This window comes from Camelus ferus, chromosome 3 (genome assembly GCF_009834535.1).
Source record: "Camelus ferus isolate YT-003-E chromosome 3, BCGSAC_Cfer_1.0, whole genome shotgun sequence".
In the NCBI taxonomy this organism is placed as follows: Eukaryota; Metazoa; Chordata; class Mammalia; order Artiodactyla; family Camelidae; genus Camelus; species Camelus ferus.
Window position 1 is genome coordinate 57,516,290 of NC_045698.1, and position 18,460 is coordinate 57,534,749.

The 18,460-nt window shown below is 34.5% G+C and overlaps 1 pseudogene; it reads left to right on the top strand.

Annotated features, from left to right (window-relative positions):
- Positions 1-17,273: 17,273 nt before the first annotated feature.
- Positions 17,274-18,157, top strand: LOC102511614 (annotated as a pseudogene).
- Positions 18,158-18,460: the final 303 nt, after the last annotated feature.

The following is an 18,460-nucleotide window of genomic DNA, read 5'->3' on the forward strand; positions in this document are numbered from 1 at the left end:
AGCTGATGGAGACATAGAATTGACCAAGACAAGTAGCCATTGCCTTCATGGAGCTCACATGTTAGTGAGGAAAGGAGTGAAGATATCTGTGCTTTATAATCTACTATATGAGAAAAAAGCTTACCCATATCTACATCTTTTAGATACAGCCCAATTTGTCTGCCTTATTTTATAGCAGTTCTCTCAAATATGTTGTCTATACTTACTTTATTCAGTTTCTAACCTATAGATTTTCTTCAATTAATTTTAGTCAAATTTTTATTTCCATCTACCTAACTAAAAATTCTCTTATCAAGTGACCAATAGCTTCCTTTCTGGCAAAGCCAATTATCTTACTCTACCTCTCAGCAACATTGACACATTTTTGGAAACATGAATTTTTCTTGGCTTCCATCACACTATACTTCCTGATGTTCTTCTGCATCACTTGTTGCTTCCTTTCAGTCCCTTTACCTGGTTCATTCTCCTCAGCTTGACCTTCAAATGGTAAATCACTCAGGGCCATATAATCATCCCTCTTTTTGCCTCTGTCTATGTTCTCTCAAGTAGCCTCATCCAAGACTTTGAATACTACCACAGGGTTATTATTTCTAAAAATATCTTTAGTTAAAATGTTTCTCCATGATCTATTTTTGCTTATGTAATTGCCTACTTGTTTTGTTCACGTGAATGTCTAATAACTATCTCACACTTTAACTGAATCAAAACAGCTACAATGGTTTTAAAAGATTAGTTGCTTTCAAGAAATAAAACACCACATATTAAATAATCTATGATTTGTACTTTATTAGTATGATATCATAAAAAATTTGCATACCTCAATAGAAAGCATAATTAGAGAGTAGAATCTCAGCTTTGGAATCAGAAAGGCCAACATTTTAAAAATGATTCTCATTTTCTCTGTATACTTTAAATTTTTAGTGAATGCTTCTAGTAATTAGTTTACTTAGCTATAAAGGGGGAATGATTACAGTTTCATAACTCAGATTTCCACTATATATTAAATGAGATAATTTATGTAAAGCACTTGGCAATATGCTTGATAGCATACTTGGAAAATAAATTTTATCATTATTATTAATATTTTGAAAGCTTTAACATTTAATTACTAAAAAATACATGATGGAGGAAAATCTCTCTTTTAACTGTCATTGTTAACTAGTTGATATACAGTGTGTTCCAAAGAAGGTAGAACTTCTTCAGGGGAAATGCAGAAGAAAGTACAATAGACTGTACTATTTCTCTCCCTCCCTCCCTTTCTCCTTCTCTTCTCTCCTTCCCTCCCTCTCTCCCTCCCTCTCTCTCTTTCTCTCTCTTTTCTTTCTCTCTTCTGTCTTTCTGTCTTTCTTTCTTTTTTTCTTTCTTCCTTTCTTTCTTTCTTCCTTTCTTTCTCTCTCTCTCTCTCTCTTTCTTTCTTTCTTTCTCCCTTTTTAAAGGGCGTGCCATAGCCTTTAATGCCCCAGGAATATAATGTCACAATATAATGTCTAAAAAAGCAGTTATTAGCAATAACAAAAGGATTAGGACAGAATTTCCAAAATTAAATATGCTTGAGTTACCCTAACTAAAAATTTATTACAGGATCGTCTACAAGAACTGTTGGGTGAAAACTGGCCCATGAGAAATTAAAGGCAACATCCTTAACAAAAAATAGAGGACATAAAAGAGTTGCTTGCTATCCATCAGAATGTTTTTCAATGATAGAATGATGAAATTTTCACTCTCATCGTAATAAATAAATTCAGCCTGTAAACTTCAGAGCTCTCATTTGTAAAATGAGGGTAAAAATAGTCCCTACCTTATAGAGCTAATATTAAGATAAAATATAATTAAACAAAAGTATTTAGCACTTTATTACATAGGTTAATTATTCATTAAATTTTATCTATTGTTTGCATTATTATCAATACAATACTTTGAACAGTTAAGCATTGAACAATACATTTGTTCTTTAGATTACAAAGTTGAGAGAAGAAGGATGATATAGTTTGATGACGTAGTAAATGATGTAAGACAAACACAAAACTGATGTGAGGACAAGATGCACAATAAATAAAGTATATCTGAAGTAATATGTAATTAATAGCTACATTTTTCTTCAAAAATAAAACCCTACTATAGAATTTCATTATGATCCTGGTAGTGAGGCAAAAGCAATATTGGAATTTTGGCCATTTCTACAATTGGCCAGGTAGATAATTTTCCCTTTCCCATGAAGAAAACTGGGTAAAGTTAATCAATTTGCAAATACATTTCAAACATTTTCAAGATGTGTAAAATAAAAGATGGAGTATTCTATGTAATGATAATTAATGTTGTGAGCCAATGTCTATTAGCAGAAATGCTTATAACACTTGTGGGCATATAGAAGAGAGAGAAGACCCAGATAGAAGAAAGTATTTGGCAGAAATTTGTACTAGGTATTCCCTGTTGAGTTAAAGATTATAAACTTTATCTCTTATACTAAAAGTAAGAACAAATTAGGTTCAGAAAATTATGTCCTCTAAAACTGGCCATATATTGATTTCATGTTATGAGAAGATGATTCAAAACACTTATGAACAAAGAAATATTAATTCTTCAAATAAAATACATCTTAAAAACTTTTGACAAAAAAAAGTAGATATAGAGACTTCTCTTTAACACTGTTATTCAACATAGCATGAAAAAGGAATTTAGACTATCAAAACAGTAATATTACATCTAAACAAATTCATAACCTCAAAAATACAAATTTGAGAAAAAATTGAAATCATCATCAATCCACTCTTCTTTGGGCCATTTCTTTCTTTCTTTTATCAGTTGGTAAAATAATCTCTCAAAATGTAAATACTGATGGTCTAGATTATCTCTGAGAAATAGTTTTTATGTATGTATGTATTTGGAAGGTGGAAGAATGAGATAGAATATAACAGATATATAGAGATAAGTTGATACATAAATGATAATAGACACTACAATATTTGTGTGTATATTTCATATAATATAAACATGTATAATATATTTATAACTGAAGTGCTTACTTTTGTATAATAAAGAAGCAGCTCACTTAGCTTTCAAATGATAACTACTCTAGTACATACATGCTAGATTACCAAGAAAAAAAATTTTCCTTGAGGTCTTTTTAAAAACATTTGAGAACTCTAAGGGCTTAGAAAAAAGACTAGTACTGTTTATAAGTGATTCTCATCAGGAAAAGTGTAATATTTAATATAAATATATTGGATTCTTTTAGAGTCAACTGGTATGTTCAGATTTCATTAATGAAATTAGGTCAACACAATGAAATCAGAAATCATAATATAAAAATGTGTATTTGTATTCCAATTTACAAAGGCTCAAGTCTCCACCAATGTGATTTCCAAGTATCAGCCCCAAGTGCTTACAATATTGTGTCATGTGTGCAAAGGAACACACCCATCATATTCCCATGTCATTTTTCATCATACCATTTGATGTTGCTCTAGGCTCAACAGTCCTGAAGAAACTAATTTTTATTTATCTAATTTTTTTGGTTATCCATTACTGTATAACAAACTACCTAATTTTAGTTGTTTTAAAAAGCATACATTTAATTATATCATCTGATTTGTGGGTAGACTTCAGAGCTTAGCTTGACATTTTCTCCATGAGGCACTGACTGGGGTTACTCTGTGGTACGAAGCTTGGTATCTGGGCTTGTATGGACAGTATAAGATCATTTCACTAATGTGCCTGGCATCCTGGCAGGGAAGTGCAAAGGCTGGTTTCAGCTATGCCATTCTCCTTCTCCATGTAGGTCAGGGCCTCTCCATGGAAACTCTCCAGCAGGGTAGTAAGACTAATATGGTACTTAAGGTTCCAAAGAACCAAGATAGAAGCCATCTGTCTTCTTTAGGACCTGAATGGGCGTAGTGTCACTTCCACCACATTCTTTTGTCAAAGCAGTTATGGGCCAGACTGAATGTGAAGGTTGAGACAATAGCTCCCATGTCTTGATGAGTGAGGTGCCAAAGAATTTGCAACCATGTTTGACAGCCCACAGGTGCCTATACCTGTGATAATCCATGTCAGCAGCATTCCCATGGTCTTACAGATCCCTACTTAGAAAAACAGACATTCGCATATCTCCTCAAAACTGAAAAATAATATAAAGAAATGTGACATTTGAAATCTGTACTTGAATAAAAAATTTTCTCTCAGGGAAGCATAGTGTGCAGACACGCAAATCTTATCCAGGAGATATCTCTCCTATTAGCATAACAGAAGGAAGTTCAGGTCTTCAGAACCACATTAACCACATGGACTCAAACAGTTTCAATTCAGATATGAGTGTGTGTACGCCTGAAGGGTCATCGCAAATATCTTTAGTTTGTTTCTGTTTCTCCCCAAATTAAATAACCCACTTTGATCCCAAAGGTAAAACTGTTCTTCTACATTAGAAGGTGTAAAATGCTTTCAACTTTTAAATCTTTCATTTTTCAAAGTTCTCCCAGCTTCTACTAAGTTTCAAAAAATATTAAGGCTCAGCCTCAGAGAGCAGACGTATTACACAGAATTAGTCAAAAGTGTTGATATTTCCTGATAAAAATAAATGCCACATTTTCCTTAATTAGAATTCTGCAATGACCTATCAATTTTCCTCATTATTTTATAGGGAATACATTAGGAAAATCAATGATCATATTTGATTTCTATCATTAAAACCTTTAAAATATATTTTAGGGGGAAAAAAAAGACCAAAGGGAGGAAAGCAGGAAGAAAGGAGAGAGGGTGGAAGGGAAGGAATGCAGTCAGGTAGACAGGCTGGAGGAGGGAGGGAGAGAAATATTATTTTCATTATCATTTCATTATACACATTTGATAGGGAGGGGAAAAAGGAAGAAATGAGGGAGGGAAGGAAGAAGAAAACAAAGTAAAGCAACAGAGTTGTTCTACCTAGAATAACATTGAAATCTGTGTTACAGATTATAATATTTCAGAGATAAGATAGCTTTGGGAATTACAGTGAATAATAAAGATTTAATAGAATATTAAGAATTGAGGTAGCTTCAAAGAGTACGTGTAATTTAAACAGGTGTGTGGGGTAGGGGCTGAGGAGGGAATGGGAACACAGTTTACCCAAACTGGGAAACTTTTCTGAGCAAGGACAAGAAGGCAAACATTAGCAGGTAGTGTGCTGTGTGGAGAGATGGACAAAGTTGTAATAATGGCTTTGTTCCCGTGAATCACATAAAGCTGAGAGAACACAATCATTTTGTGGGGAGTCCATAACATAAAACTAGTAAGAGAGAGAGAGCTTGTTTGGAGGTTCTAGCAGGGGAGCTTAGCTACTCATAATCCCTTGACCAAGAAGAAAGGTCCTCTACTAGGGATGGTCGTCCTCTTGGACTGAGTGTGCAGCTTCGGGAGGGATGCACATGGAGCGGTAAGGGAGAAAGGAGACACCCGCCTAGCCAGACAGGTCAGCCGAATCAACCCTGGCAACCAATGGGGTGACAGATGTCGCGGCCAGATTGCCCTCATATCCCATAAAATTAATAAGAGAACCTCAGACAGATGTTCTTGAAAAGAAGAGCCATATGATGTAAACAGTGCTTTGAATCTATTTGTCTGACTGAAATATCAGAAATATTACATTGTACCTATTGTTAACAATAATGTATTATACACTTAAAAACTTGTTAACAGTATATCTTGAGTATTCCTATTACATACACACACACACACACACACACACACACACACACACACACACACACACACAAAGCCATTATTTAAAAAAAGAGAAGTATTGAATACAGCTTGGAAGAAAAATATTGAGCAAAAGAGGTCTTTTTAAGAGGCTGCTGTTTAAACTCAGCGTAAGATTATAAGAGAAAAGGGTAAATTGGTGGCATAATTGAAAGGAAGGATCTTTAATATCTGGAAATTATTTTAAAACTGGAGTAAAAGGTGGCTTTTACCTTGAACTTTGATTGTGTCTTTATTTGCTTTTAAATGGACAAGTATCTACTAAAAAGATGGACTTCATCTGAAATACACAATTTGCATTCCATTTCCATTAAGTATTCTAATAATAATGGTTCATCAAAAATAATAATTTAAAATAAAAATAAACATTACATTCATTTTCTTTCCAAGATGAAGACCAGGTTTATCAGAATACCTATAATCAGGCAACCAGTAGGAAGAAAAAATTGTATATGAGCATGCTTAATGTGAAGATGAAAACTGAATTTTTCCAGAATTATGTTAATGAGTTCCTATTTCCATTTTTTGATTAGTGCTTAATATTTTATTAAATCATCATGTAATTGACTTTGCTCTATTAATCTGCATAAAATAATATAAAAAAGGAAATCACTGTCATTAAAATCTAATTATGTGATTTATCTTTTGGTAACTTAAATATCATTTTCAATTTTATTGGTTATAGTAGAGCAGTGTATAAAACATTTATATTGGAGAACAAAAATAAACTTCCAAGCAGCAGCCACGTTGTGCTAATAACTTTATTCTTAGGGGAAATAGTATGTGATTATTTTCCACTACTCTGGGTGATTGCTGTACTAGAATGTACAGTCAAACTCATTTACCAGTTTCCCAAGGAGAGCAGTATTCTTTTGTTGTTTCCTTTTGATGGGGACTTAATGCCACATGTCTGACATTGAGCTGAATAACCCCTGTTGGGATTTGAAAATCCTTTCACAATAGGCAGAATTTTTCTATGCATAGGCTGGGAGAACTAGCATGAGCTCAGAGTAAGGAGATTTTAAAATTGTTAAGTTTGGAAAAGAAATTGAGAAAAAAATAATAATATGCATTATGATTACTTTTTGTTCAATATTCTAATTTAGTGACAACAACCAATTTGCTCATTACTAAATTCAAAAATGATGTAACAATAGTCAGTATAGTTAAAAGACTAATTTTAAGGAAAAATTTAATAACCAATTAATCTAACTTACAATTCAATTTTCAGCTTATTTCAAAAATTAAATTATATGACGAGTACAATATTAATGCCAAATCTTAGTGGTCTTTATTTCCCTTCCCTATTATATAAAGTCAGTCTTCCTCTCTGATTTCTGGAAAAGACACAAGCTGCATCCACATTTTTTTATCAGAAAAAAAAGAAAGAAAACAGCTCTCTGGGTTTTGCTTCTTATTCCATCAGTAAATTTTTTGCCCATTAGCACAATCATTTGTACTTAACCATTGCTCCTCACTTCTTTCTAGTGTATCTATAAAGTAATGCACCCCATCCCCCTAGACATGACTACTCACCTCCTTTTCAGTCACTAACATGGGTAGCCATATCAATCTAGGGAATCTGTACTTTAGCTTATGAACCTTCCACATAAAAATATGTTTATACTTAATGAAATATTTCTATTGAAAACTGAAAAAAAAACAGAGAAAAAATAGTGAACTAATTGCAATCAGATTAAAGTTATTGTTAGATATTATTTTGTCAGTCACAGTTTTCTCCTGTCTAAACATGTCACTCAACTTCCACATACCAACCCTTACAAATCCTGTTCATTTACTATAACAGTGAAATTTTGACATAATATTAATTGACACAAATATAGGCCAATTCACACAAATATAACAATGCTCTAAAATACCAGATAGCATGACATGATGGGAGTATGGATATTTCCAGTCTCTGGGCAAAGTAAAATATTGATAGGTTCTCATATATGTGGAAGTGTTACCTTGCTTTACTGAACATGCAGAAAAATATTAGTCAATCATTTGCCATGCAAAGGAATTCATCTATATAGCACAAAACAAGATGAAGCTAAACATTTTATGTCTGCATACTTATGTGTATCCATCTCATCTCAAAACCAGTCAAAGTTTGAACACAAAGCAAGAGCAGGCACACTCAGTCCCTAAAAGCAAATGGCTGCACAACAGGGAGGGTCAAGGACATGGGAGTAAGCCTGCACTTGACAATGAATATTATATTGAATATCACTTCCTTCTTTTAGCAGCAGCAGAAACACTAGTAATCTGGATGACATAAATTTTAATGGAAAAAAAGCTTCTTTTAAAAACAATATCATTAAATTTATAGCTGGATATGATTTTCCTTCTAGGCAGAAGCAAAATAACCTACTTATTAGTCAGAAAATGACCTATTGAGTTACACTAACATTAATAACATATGCCTACTGACTGGGAATTTCAAAGGTCAGCTCTAATTATAATTTTAAATCTGCCTAACTCTATAGCTTAATTTTGGCTCTCATGCCAATAGTAATGAAACAAAATATATATAATTACCTCCAAAACTGAATCTTTCAAAAAAAGAAGAAATAGAATAAGTAGTAGATAACATAAAAGCTAATGTGGAAATGCATTAGAATTACAGTTATATGACATTATATTAGTGATTCAGTAATTTTTAATTTGTGGTAGTTAGACATAAAATAGGTCAAATATTATTTTGGTATTACATATGAAGTAAGGCTCTGAAGAAAAAACAAAAGATATTACTTATACATATATATAATATATAATATATGTGAGTATAAATATGTGTGTGTATGTGTATATATATATATATATATATATATATATATATATATATAGTTTTCAGATGCTCCCCAAATAGAAGAGAGGTACAAAATAAAAAAGATATTGAAATTATGGCATTTGAATAAAGTTTTGAAGGAGGTGTAGAATTCCATCAGCCAAAAAAAATGGAAAATAATCTGGAAGACTAAGCCTTTTATTGTCTAGAATAATATCTAAACAAAAAAGACAGTTATTCAAGCTTATGGTTTATAGGAATACAGTAGAAAAAAATAATTTGATAAGTCATACAACCATGATTCAAAATACTTTAGGTCAGTTGGCATACTACGAGTGTACATAAGATGGATGACAGGATGTTAGAGAAATACATTTAAATAAGAGGAATGCTGATGGAATTAATTGTATTATTGTACTACTTTGATAAAAAGTTAAAGTGAGCCAAAATATGATTCTCCACCATTGGTTATAGATATAAAGGAAGGAATATTATTTTTTTCCTGAAATATTTAAAGGACTATCATGCATAATAGGAATGTGTTTACACTTTAGGTCTTTTAAACATTGAAAATAAAGACATGATAAAATGATAGAGAATCAGGTTATGGTTCTCTATAATTTTTATAACAATCATACAATAATAAAATTAAATAGTGAGGTTTCCATTGTCATCTGCATATACTCAGATACTTTTTTTCTAGAATTTGTGTTGTTAACACTACTTACGGAAATTAATTTATATAGATACTAAATTGTACAGCTTCATGTAAAAGGAAACCACTTTGGGGTTTGTTACTTCTCTTTTTCATATTAAATCTCTCTTGCCTAAAGTAATATCTGAAACAAAGTAGGAACTTGATCAATGCTGATTAAACAAATGTATAAATGAGTGAGTAAGGTAAAAAGTAGTCTGGATTAAATTACTTTTAGACCTTACACAGTTCTATTATACATTTATTATGCTTACAAAATAAATGGATGATCTTAAAAATGTCTTCCAAATAAAACCTCCTATGATTTTTCTAACTTGTTATATTTTATTGGATCAAATAATCAAAAATATATTATATGAATAAATATTATATATGAGATAGTATATGAATTAAGATTAATTTCAGTTATTTGCAGTTTTGGAGAAGTACATTCTGAGAAGTGTTAAACTCCAGACAAAAGTCAACTTAGCCTTTGGTGAACCAATTCAACTCTTTAACAGTAATTACTTTTATTTTCAATTTTCTCTTATGAGGCAGTTAGAATGTGAACAATTTCAGATATAATACTTTTTTAATGAAACAAGAAAGCAGATGTTACTCATGTGAAATAGGCAATTCCAACAACAAAATGGATTGATAAGAATTGTGTAAATTAATAGAAAAGGGGTGAAGGAAAATAATAATTTTAGACTTCTGTTTCACTAGATGACAATTTCTTAAATATCTATAGGAATTTACTACATAAAAAAGACTCATTATGTTATGCTCTATAAAAACCACTAATTTTCACTGATTTTTTACTCATGTGGAAATTTACATTAAAAATACCCAGTAAGATTGGTAACTGTAATTTTTTTTTTATTCTTTTAGTTTTCTCTTTGTAGCTTTTGCAGCTGAGGGTATATGGAGGTTGCTCTGACCCAGCAACATTTTTCTTGCTATCAAACAACCTTTATTTCTCTTTCTCTACCTTTTCAACATTGCTACCTTTCCCTTACTTACTTGAGTGTTTTCTATCATTAATTCATTTTATTAAATCTTACTGGGTACAAATAACTTACCATAAATATACCAGACTTCGAGAATAAAAAATAACTAAGGTATGGTTTCTGAGTTCAGACAAGTATAGAATACATAAAATAAAATCAGGGTTTGATGGGGAGCTTGCTATGCAACACTGGTTATTACAGAAATACAGAATTGTGACCAGAAGAAACACATCTAATTAGAAAATCTCAAATTTTTTTTTAAAGGGCTGTTTTGAGAAAATAATAAGGCAGCAAAAGAGTAGAAAACAGAAACTCTGGAAAATGGAACAAGGTATTTAAGAACTAATGAGCTCAGGAAAGCTTTGAATTTTTTTTCCCCCAGAACTACTTGTAGGTATGATGGGCAGAAATGAGGCTGAAGGTGGGTGGTGGAAAAACAGGTGTTTCTACTGTGGAATTTAACGTTAATTCTGAAGGATATGGGGACACTCTATAGGGGTTTAAACAACAGAATAATGTGTCCAGATTTTAGAGGAAGAAAATTCTAACTAAATACTTAAAATACATTGCAAAAATACATAAGTGGAAGGAAGATCAAAGTCCCACAGATTAGGTAAGAAACTGTTAGAGTAACCTAGAGATAGAGAGGAGAGAACAGGGATGGGGATGACCAAGGTCAGAAAGAGCAGAAAGAGGAGACTGAAAATAGCTACGTTGTGCTATTAAAAAATATGAATATGAATTGGATGTGAGAGTAGAAATAGTAGAAGGAAATTCAAATATATTACTCTACATCCAAGCAAGTTATTAGAGAATGATGTCATTCAGTAATACAGATTATAAAAGAAGCATCATGCTGGCTGTTAAACTATGGGTATAGGAAGCTAGATATTTTGAGTTCAATAGGATATTGTTGAATTAAAGGTGCTTTATGCCCAGTGAACAACTGGTTGTACTTTTCTAAAACCTTGGAGAGAAGCTTACATGCTTACACAATTTGAGTTTCATCAGGACTTAATTGTTGAGTGGAAACCATGAAAAATGTTGAGTTAACATAGGGAGGATAATTTTAATGAAGAGAGGAGAAGGAAAGAGAGAAGAGAAAACCAAAGTAAATATCAAAAAGGTGGCATGCAAAGGCAATATATAAAGTTAAAACTTGAGCTAGCAAAGGTAAGGAATAATTTTTTTTTAAATTACCTATATGCAATAGTATGCTTAACATCCATACTTAAGAAGACAGAGAGAAAAACATATTATGAAGGTTAGTAGAAATCACAGTGATTACTGATAGCCCCAAGCCACCGAAAGAAGAAAGTTGTAAGACTTCCACACAGTTAAGGGTATCTGTTATAAACAATAACACTAGCAAAAAAGAGAAAAGCAGAAGTATGTGTACGGAAAATTGTGTTTGGGGCAAAAAATAGAGGGAATTACTGGATGATGGTCTCAGTTTTTTAGAGAGAGAGTGAGTGTGTGTGTGTGAAGAAACAAGAGACCTGCTAAAAGTGAGCTTGGTATGAATATGAAAAATTGGTTGGATGAGAATGGCTGCTAATCAGCACTTCTAGGAAGGATTGGGAGGTAGTGGTGAATGACAACTGAAACTGGAAATAAGTATTGGTGCTTATTTGAACAACACTGTTTTTTTCTTCCAGCAGTGGTCAGGGGTTTAGAGCTGAGGCAGATGAAGCAGAAAGTTGAACTTATCCAGGTGGGTGGTTTGAAGTTGGGAACATTGCAAGTGTAGAGTATGGAGATAGGTTAGATTAATAATGAGAGTGATCATAGAGTTATTGGGAAGGATTTTAAATCAGGAATGTATTGATTCACTGGGGACAAAAAGAAAAGTGTTCATAGCCTCAGAGTGGTAAAGAAGAACTTCTTGATGAGTAAAAACATCTGGTATTTGTAAACAAAGAGTTTCTCCATTTCCTAATATTGCATTAGTCAGCAAGTGCTATCAATTTTTCTACAAAATATTTCTAGCACTTATCACTTATTTACTGTTTGTACTCTAAATTTTTTATTCTTTTTTTTTTTTGAAAAATTAACATGATTTTCAAGGGGCATCACTGATCCCAGACACTTTCTACTCAATACAATGCTGAATCCACTTCCTTTTCTTTCAGTGACAAATTCAAGGTCAGCATGTATAATGAATTCCTGGACTGCTGTTGATCTTATCAAAAGAGATCTTTATGTGAAATATTATTATCATAACTTTTTTTTTTCTAAACTCAATGGAAGATTTGAGCCACCTTTCCTTTGATGGTAACACTTCCACCTGGATACTGTACTCACATTTTACCGGTCTCTAAGGATCTTCTTCCATCATATGTTGATAACCTCATCACAAAAGCCTTTTACATTCTGAAGCTCTGCCTCTGCATTGCATGCTAACATGTAACCTTTTCCCTAAAAATACTTCACTCCAAATTCAACTGCAATAGGCCAAATGGTTTCATCTGCAATTATGATTTCCCAGTATATTTTATACTATGCACCACAGTGTCTCAATGCGCTTCATAGCAAGTTTCTAATCTGTCCTTGCTCTGCTGACTCTGTAGCAGCTTATAGATACTAAAGTACAGTGTTATAATCTATTTTCCACATATACACAAGGAATTGAAGTGCACTTGAGTAAATATGCTTTCTACAGGACTAGCTAGCTCCTCATTAACCAGGTTCCTTTGTGAGGCCAGTATAAATCAAGGCTCCTTGTGACACACATAAATGCTTTAGAAGTCAGAATTGATGACTGGGGCAGGTATAGATTTCTCAGTCACCCTGTGGTAAATATTTATTTAGCCTAAACACATTTTTCTATAGGCCTAAACATCATTTAAGTAACAGAAAAAGATATTAGCTATAGTTGGCATTAAACTATCTTATGCTAGGTTATTAAAGTTTCTTGAAAACATTTTATAGAATAATTACTTCGCTGATACACACGTATTCTAACATGACAAGCCTTGATGACCTGTGAGAAATGATGAAACTTTATGCTGGGCAAGGGCTGGAGTCTGGAAAGAAACATAACAGGGTGGCCAAGTCCTTGGATTGAATCTTGTAGCAGCTGCCTTAACAAATCAATTTATAGCATTGACATCAGTCCTCTGGTCCTGTTTTTTTAACTGAAGAATGAATGAAGTATAAAATGTAGATTTTGAGAAAATTCCTGGTCTCAGCTTCTCTCATGTCAACACTTTCCCAGCTATTAAGCTAGAAATGTGTTCAGATGATAGAGAACAATGACAGATTTCAGTTAGAAATTACTTTTTGGTTTTCACATCCAAAAAAATAGTTACCATTTCTGGTCCTAGAGGCTTAAAAGGAAAACTTGACCCTCCACATTCTCTGCTTAGACTGTATTCAAAATTGTGTAATCTAGTTTGAATAATATTGGACCTTCTTAAAAACAAATGTTATAACTAGCGAGAGGAAGTGAACCGTATACAAAATTATAACTAACATCAAATATAGATTATTCAACACAAGTATTGCCAAACAGCTTTCAAAACAATGATAACAAAACATAGATTGTGTGACAATTCATAGCAGTCTCATCTTACTTTTCACCTTTGATCTTTCAAACTGATTTCATTTGTAGGAAATACTGCTATTTTGGGGTATCAATATGATAGAATAACTGAATGAAGTATCTTTCATGGTCAAACAATTGTTAAAACAAGACAACAGGCTCAAAATGGAGTCACTTATGCTAAGCTCCAGTCACTAAACTGAGACTCGACTCAATTATAGATTCAGCTCTCCCAAAATGCAATCTTAAATCAGTCAATCAGGAATCACCTGTTAGCACTAGTTAGGTAGAACCCCGTCATCCCCTAAAGAAAAGTTATTTTGCAACAACAGGGTCACTTTTTTTTGTCTAGTGTAACATCCTTGTTTCTGCTCCATTCTATCTACAAAAGTATTTTATTTTGTACAACTCCTCAGAGCTACTTTCTACCTGGTAGACTGGATGCTGCCTGATTCATGCATCATTGAATAAAGCCAGTAAGATCTTTAAAATGTACTCAGTTGAATTTTGATTTTTAATACACTGAAACATGAAAAAATGAAAAAGTTATTCATCAGAAGTATTCTTGATAATTTCTCTATAAGCCTATTTGTTTTATTAGAATCTTATTTAAAAGTTATCAGGATAAACCAAAATAGAAAAAGCTAACAAGGTTAAATAGTATATTTTATTTAAGAAAAATATTTCTTTCTGAAATGTATGATTTAAAAATAGTTTTAATTATTTTTTTGCTTGCATACATTTCTAGACCCAGTGTATATGACTAGACTATTGTGATGTTATACGTCCCCAAGGAATGTTGTCAATAATGTCTAAATACCTATTTCAAAAATCCATGTCTGTGAAATAAATGATCCTATTTTATGGACATTATGCAAATTTGTGGTTTCATTTCCATGCTTTCAGGCTATCCTTTTTTCCAGTACCAGCACCAAATCCTGCTTTGCAAGATTATGTGAAATTAAATTTTCAATTTTTGAAATATTTTTTGTAAGCATGGACCTCCTCCACATCAGAAAAGAAACAATTAAGGCAGCAAAGGAGACTATTTCTTGTGATATAAGCCAAATCACTAAAATTACCACAGCCAGAGATAAATACTACAATTTTCCAGTTTGGAGTTTAATTTATTTTTCTATATGGCAGACCCCTAGTTATAACAGGTGGAACAATATGAATTCAAAAAACAACCTCCCTTTATTTAGGAGAAATTGTGTTCTTCACTACTCAAAAAGATCCCAGATCTAAGATTATAGTTATTTATAAAATCAGACATCCTTTTTGTGATTTTTCCATCTTCTTTCCGCTGCTCAAGCTTCTCCCAAATAATTTTCCCACCTACTAAGGGTGTAGCCTTTGATCCTTCTGGCTTCTTTTAAAGTTCTCCATTCTAGCTGGAGACCTCTTATAAGTTTACACTTTGTCTACTAGCTCTTTAAGTGGCCTGTAGTTATGGACATCAGCAAATCTCTCCCAGTGTATATGAAGCTTTAAAGGGCCAATTATCACATAGGTCTCCAGACTCAAGTTAGATTTTTGTCTCTCTGTTTCTTGCTTAATTTCTTGAGAAGTTACACAAAATTTTATTTATTTAACCTTTGTTTCCATTTTCAATGTTAACATTTTCAAAACATCTAATCTGCCATACAGCTTGACATAGAAATGTTCACTGATTTTTACCTCTCATATTCCATTCTTATTCTCTAACTCCTTTGGTCAAAGCACAAGAAAGATCCCCTGACACCATGATGAATGACTGGCCTCTATCAAATTTCACAAAAGTATTTTCTAAATCAGTAGTTAATTCATCATTTTTGTTCTTCGGCTCTCCCATTTACTCTAAAGTCTTAAAGATTTTTCTGCACTACACTTATATCAATGGCACTTTGCAAAATATTAGTCACCAATTAATTGCTCTGTAAATGCACCTATGTCCTGACAATGACATGCAGAGCAAAGCTTAAAATATCTAATTAAATCAAAAGCATCCTTCCTATTGTATTCCTATTGTTATAAAATAAATGACAATTGCATTTTCTGTTCTATTGTTTCCTATTGCTATAAAATAAATGATAGTTTCAAGAATCAGATGTATTCCATGATCGAGAGACGGTAAGTAAGAGAAATGGTTGTGTATCTGGGTAACATCCAAAGCCAGAATAAATAGCCAGGAATTGCAAACTTGGGAAAAATCTTAATAAAAAGACTAATTATAACTGCTGTCAGCTATTACAATACGCACACACATTCTAATCAACTGCTAATATATTTTGTTTAAATGTACAGAAATGTTATTTTCTCACTCTCATTTTCTTTTACTGCCTTACTACATCAAAAATGTTAATGTATTTCCCACTGCCGAGATTTTGTGTATGTTGTCCTTCTGCCTAAAATTAATTTCCTTACCTGAATCCCTTCATTCTTCATATACCTAGCCTGCCTCCATTTTTCATGGTTCAAATTAAATATCATCTCTTCAGAAAAGTCTTACTTGGCCACTTGCTCTTATTATTCACTATTTCAGCACACTACTTGTTTTCTTCGTAATATTTATGAATATTTATGAAATAGAGCATCATGCCTTTGTCTCGTCATCTCTAACTAGTCTTAACTGTTTATTTTTGTGTTATTCATAATAGTTTATAGACTGTTGTCAGAGTTTTGTTCACTAACAATATAGTCAGCGTTCAGGACAGAAACTACTCATCTAGTTGGCTCTAAATACCAGTAACTGAATAAGCAAAAAAGTGAATTTAATTTTATATGGTATACTATATTATTTAACAGAGATGTGAACTCATCTATTCTCATTTATAGGAAAAATAACAATTTGATACACTGCAACATACTTTACTCATAAAAGCTCTAGTTCTTTGAGAGTACATTTTGCCATCTACTTTTACAGGACAACTCACCAGGGATTATTTGGAAGCAAGCTATCCCCATCAAACATCTGTGTCTGGTCCTTGTTCTGTTCAGTGTCATTTGCTCACCCTTAGTTCATTGTCTTCAGGCCTCTCGCAGAGAACTGAGAAAAGATGAAAATGAAATACATTTCGCAGTGGCATAAAAAGTTTGTGTATATATTTTAAGGAATAAAATTCATATGTGTATATGTACACTCAATTTCATAAAAATTAGATCAGCAAGCTTGGTCCTAATGAGCTTTACAGATAGGATAAAGAAATCAGACATTTTAAACTGATTAATTTTTTCTAGGTTTTCTTTGTGCTGAATTTTAGTTATTTAATTTTTGCAATTGGAAAAGGATGACCACGCCCACCTACAGTGACCTGGACCACCTGGCGCCGGCAGGCATGAGTCGGGTAACCACCTTCCGGTCTTTCCCATACCGGCTCAGTGCTGACCTATGCAAGCTGTTAGGAACATGGTCCACTTCCCCTACTTGCACTTCATTCTGGCTTTGCCTGGCTAAGCAGCCAAGGCAGCCAGCAGTACTTGGTCCAGTCAATGCTGGAGCTCACCCGGTAGAGCACGATGGCGGCCTCTGACCTCTGCCACGGCTGCTATCTGACTGTGGCCACTGTGTTCAGAAGCTGCATGTTCATGAAGGAAGTGCACAAGCAAATGCTTAACGTCCAGAACAAGAACAGCAGCTATTTTGCTGACTGCATACCCAGCACTGCAAAAACGGCAGTCAGTGACATCCCGCCCCGGGGGTATAAAAACCTCCACCACCTTCACCAGCAATAGTACAAATAAAATCTCTTACAACATTCCTATCAGTTGGTGGGAGCTTACCGCCAAGGGCGAGGACATTGCCTGGCCAGGGCAGCCAGGAGGCCTGGGTGTTTCGCAGCGTGACTCCCCCTCGCACCCCAAGGCCTGGCCAGGGCCACCTCCTGTGACTGCTCAGTGACAAAATGGGCTTCAGCAAGGCCTTGTCCAACCAGTGGCTCGGCGTGGACAAAGGTGCAGCCAGTAAGCCCCGGGTGTTTGGAGCGGCGGACGGCATGGAGAACAAGGTGCAGCTGAGGCTCCCCTAGGTCCGGGGAGGGCGGGCAAGAAGGAGTGAAGCGAGCTTGGGAACAGGAAACTGCTGACTGAAGTGACCCTGAAGACCTACGGGGTGTGAAAAGGCAGTGTCTTCAGCACCAACATTTCCAAGCAGGAGGCAGAGCTGGAGCCAGAGATGATTTCAAGCGGCTCCCAGAGGGAAAGGTCCTTCAAGCGCTACAACTTCTCGGCCCCCAGCGTCCTTTATAGCAGAGCACATGTGCACACCCTGCTCAAGGTCGGCACGCAACTCCCGCAGAACTTTCCAGAGTTGGGGTTCACCGAGATGCCCACAGACAACCTCCTCAAGTGCTCCTTCTGGAACTTCTGGTGCTTTGTTCCAGCCCCAGCAACACCCAGTATAGCACCTTCTTCCCAAGATATCCAGAGGAGGCCCTGCCAATGAACTATGTCCGAAAGCCCTCAGGGCTGCGGCCGCTCACAGGTGAGCAACCGCGACTACAGGGAGCTGGAAGGCGGGAAAGTGGGCTGCGCACGCATGCGCACCAGGTAAGCTGCCGCGCTCTGTCGCCCCGCCCAGAGAGAGCCCGCCGCGCCCGCCAGGTTCCTCACCGTCGACCGAGTGTTCTGGAATAAGATGCTGGACGGCTCACACCTGGCCGAGTTCTACCGGATTGAAGGCGTGGCTGACCACCACCTCACCTTGA